Below are 4,715 nucleotides of genomic sequence, written 5' to 3'. Positions count from 1 at the left end.
AGTTAACCTACATAGTCCAATGCCCAATAGGGAACCTACATAGTCCAAGTGCCCGCTGAGGAACCTACATAGTCCAAGTGCCCGATAGGGAACCTATATATTCCAAGTGCCCGTTAGGGAATTTATATAGTCCAAGTGCCCGCTAGGGAACCTACATACTCAAAATGCCCACTAGGGAACCTGCATTGTACAAGTACCCGCTAATTAACTTAGATAGTCCACGTGCCCTCTAGTTAACCTAGATAGTCCAAGTGCCCGATATTTAACCTACATAGTCCAAGAGCCTGATAGGGAACCTACATAGTCCAAGTGCCCGCAGAGGAACCTACATAGTCCAAGTGCCCGTTAGGGAACCTAGATAGTCCAAGTGCCCGTAGGGAACCTAGATAATCCAAGTGCCCGCTAGGGAACCTACATAGTAAAAGTGCCCGCTAGGGAACCTGCTTTGTGCAAGTGCCCGCTAGTTAACATAGATAGTCCAAGTGCCCGCTAGTTAACCTAGATAGTCCAAGTGCCCGATAGTTAACCTACATAGTCCAAGGTCAGCTAGTTAACCTAGATAGTCCAAGTTCCCGCTAGTTAACCTACATAGTCCAAGTGCCTGCTAGTTAACCTACATAGTCCAAGGGCCCGCTAGTTAACCTAGATATTCCAAGTGCCCGCTAGTTAACCTAGATCGTCCAAATGTATGCTAGTTAACCTACATAGTCCAAGTTCCCGTTAGGTAACCTAGATAGTACAATTGCCCGCAAGGTAACCTACATAGTCCAAGTGCCTGCTAGGTAACCTAGATATTCCAAGTTCCTGTTAGCTAACCTAGATAATACAAGTGCCCGCTAGGTAACCTACATAGTCCTAGTTCCATTTCGTTAACGTAGATAGTCCAAGTGCCCGTTCGTTAACCTAGATAGTCCAAGTGCCCGCTAGGTAACCTAGACAGTCCAAGTGCCTGCTAGGTAACCTACATAGTCCAAATGCCCGTTCGTTAACCTACATAGTCCAAGGGCCCACTATTTAACTTAGATCGTCCAAGTGCCTCGGTTAACCTACATAGTCCAAGTGCCCGCAAGGTGACCTATAAAATCCAAGTTCCATCTATGTAACCTAGATAGGCCAAGGGCCCGCTAGTTAACCTACATAGTCCAAGTGCCCGCTAGGTAAACTAGATATCCAAATTCCCGCTAAGGAACCTACATAGTCCAAGTGCACGCTAGTTAACCCAGATAGACCAAGTGCCCGCTAGTTAACCTAGATAGTCCAAGTGCCGCTAGGTAACCTATATAGTGCAAGTGTCCCCTAGTTAACCTACATAGTCCAAGTGCCCGCTAGTTAACATAGATAGTCCAAGTGCCCGCTAGGGAACGTACATAGTCCAAGTGCCCGTTAGGTAACCTAGATAGTGCAAGTGCCCGGTAGTTAACCTACATAGCCCAAGTGCCCGCTAGGTTACCTAGATAGTCTAAGGGCGCGCTAGTTAACCTACATAGTCCAAGTGCCCGTTAGTTAACTTACATAGTTCAAGTGTCCGTAAGGAACATATATAGTCCAAGTGCCCGCTAGGGAACATACAGAGTCTAAGTGCCCGCTAGGGAACCTACGTAGTCCAAGTGCCCGCTAGGGAATCTACATAGTCCAAGTGCCGCTAGTTAATCTACATAGTTCAAGGGACCGCTAGTTAACCTACATAGTCCAAGTACCGGCTAGTTAACCTAGATCGTCCAAGTGTCCGCTAGTTAACCTACATAGTACAAGTGCCCGCTAGGGAACCTACATAGTCCAAGTGCCTGCTAGGGAACCTACATAGTCCAAGTGCCCGCTCTGGAACATACATAGTCCAAGTGCCCGCCAGGGAATCTACATAGTCCAAGGGCCCGCTAGTTAACGAAGATACTCCAAGTGCCTCTAGTTAATCTACATAGTTTAAGGGCCCGCAAGTTAACCTACATAGTCCAAGTATCCGCTAGTCAACCTAGATCGTCCAAGTGACCGGTAGTTAACTTACATAGTCCAAGGGCCCGCTAGTTAACCTACATAGTCCAAGGGCCCACTAGTTAACCTACATCGTCCAAGGGCCCGCTAGTTAACCTACGTAGTCTAAGTGCCCCCTAGTTAACCTACATACTCCAAGTGCCCGCTAGGTAACCTAGACAGTTCAAGTGAGCACTAGGTTACCGACATAGTCCAAGTGCCCGTTCGTTTACCTACATAATCCAAGTGCCCGCTAGGTAACCAATATAGTCCAAATGCCCGCTAGGGACCCTAATAGTCCAAATGTCCGCTAGTTAACCTAGATAGTCCAAGTGCTCGCTACTTAACATAGATAGTCCAAGTGCCCACTAGTTAACCTAGATAGACCAAGTGCCCGCTAGGGAACCTATCTAGTCCAAGTGCCCGATAGGGAACCTACATAGTCCAAGTGCCCGCTAGATAACATAGATAGTCCAAGTACCCGCTAGGAAACGTACATAGTCCAAGTGCCCGCTAGGGAACGTACATAGTCCAAGTGCCCGCTAGGTAACCTAGATAGTCCAAGTGCCCGCTAGTAAACCTAGATAGTATAAGGGCCCGCTAGTTAACCTAGATAGTCCAAGTGCCCGCTAGTTAACCTAGATCGTCTAAGTGCCCGCTAGTTAACCTTGATAATCCAAGTGCCCGCTAGTTAACCTTGATAATCCAAGTGCCCGCTAGTTAACCTACATAGTACAAGGGCCTTCTAGTTAACCTTAAATAGTCCAAGTGCCCGCTAGGGGACGTACATAGTCCAAGTGCCCGCTAGGTAACCTAGATAGTCCAAGTGCCCGCCAAGGTATGTACATAGTTCAAGTGCCCGCTTGGTAACCTAGATTGTCCAAGTGTCCGCTAGTTAAACTACATAGTACAAGTGCCCACTAGGTATCTTAGATAGTCCAAGGTCCTGCTAGTTAACCTACATAGTCCAATGCCCAATAGGGAACCTACATAGTCCAAGTGCCCGCTGAGGAACCTACATAGTCCAAGTGCCCGATAGGGAACCTATATATTCCAAGTGCCCGTTAGGGAATTTATATAGTCCAAGTGCCCGCTAGGGAACCTACATACTCAAAATGCCCACTAGGGAACCTGCATTGTACAAGTACCCGCTAATTAACTTAGATAGTCCACGTGCCCTCTAGTTAACCTAGATAGTCCAAGTGCCCGATATTTAACCTACATAGTCCAAGAGCCTGATAGGGAACCTACATAGTCCAAGTGCCCGCAGAGGAACCTACATAGTCCAAGTGCCCGTTAGGGAACCTAGATAGTCCAAGTGCCCGTAGGGAACCTAGATAATCCAAGTGCCCGCTAGGGAACCTACATAGTAAAAGTGCCCGCTAGGGAACCTGCTTTGTGCAAGTGCCCGCTAGTTAACATAGATAGTCCAAGTGCCCGCTAGTTAACCTAGATAGTCCAAGTGCCCGATAGTTAACCTACATAGTCCAAGGTCAGCTAGTTAACCTAGATAGTCCAAGTTACCGCTAGTTAACCTACATAGTCCAAGTGCCTGCTAGTTAACCTACATAGTCCAAGGGCCCGCTAGTTAACCTAGATATTCCAAGTGCCCGCTAGTTAACCTAGATCGTCCAAATGTATGCTAGTTAACCTACATAGTCCAAGTTCCCGTTAGGTAACCTAGATAGTACAATTGCCCGCAAGGTAACCTACATAGTCCAAGTGCCTGCTAGGTAACCTAGATATTCCAAGTTCCTGTTAGCTAACCTAGATAATACAAGTGCCCGCTAGGTAACCTACATAGTCCTAGTTCCATTTCGTTAACGTAGATAGTCCAAGTGCCCGTTCGTTAACCTAGATAGTCCAAGTGCCCGCTAGGTAACCTAGACAGTCCAAGTGCCTGCTAGGTAACCTACATAGTCCAAATGCCCGTTCGTTAACCTACATAGTCCAAGGGCCCACTATTTAACTTAGATCGTCCAAGTGCCTCGGTTAACCTACATAGTCCAAGTGCCCGCAAGGTGACCTATAAAATCCAAGTTCCATCTATGTAACCTAGATAGTCCAAGGGCCCGCTAGTTAACCTACATAGTCCAAGTGCCCGCTAGGTAAACTAGATATCCAAATTCCCGCTAAGGAACCTACATAGTCCAAGTGCACGCTAGTTAACCCAGATAGTCCAAGTGCCCGCTAGTTAACCTAGATAGTCCAAGTGCCGCTAGGTAACCTATATAGTGCAAGTGTCCCCTAGTTAACCTACATAGTCCAAGTGCCCGCTAGTTAACATAGATAGTCCAAGTGCCCGCTAGGGAACGTACATAGTCCAAGTGCCCGTTAGGTAACCTAGATAGTGCAAGTGCCCGGTAGTTAACCTACATAGCCCAAGTGCCCGCTAGGTTACCTAGATAGTCTAAGGGCGCGCTAGTTAACCTACATAGTCCAAGTGCCCGTTAGTTAACTTACATAGTTCAAGTGTCCGTAAGGAACATATATAGTCCAAGTGCCCGCTAGGGAACATACAGAGTCTAAGTGCCCGCTAGGGAACCTACGTAGTCCAAGTGCCCGCTAGGGAATCTACATAGTCCAAGTGCCGCTAGTTAATCTACATAGTTCAAGGGACCGCTAGTTAACCTACATAGTCCAAGTACCGGCTAGTTAACCTAGATCGTCCAAGTGTCCGCTAGTTAACCTACATAGTACAAGTGCCCGCTAGGGAACCTACATAGTCCAAGTGCCTGCTAGGGAAC

The sequence above is a fragment of the Tenrec ecaudatus genome (genome assembly GCF_050624435.1).
Source record: "Tenrec ecaudatus isolate mTenEca1 chromosome 2 unlocalized genomic scaffold, mTenEca1.hap1 SUPER_2_unloc_10, whole genome shotgun sequence".
In the NCBI taxonomy this organism is placed as follows: domain Eukaryota; kingdom Metazoa; phylum Chordata; class Mammalia; order Afrosoricida; family Tenrecidae; genus Tenrec; species Tenrec ecaudatus.
This window is presented reverse-complemented; position numbering follows the sequence as displayed.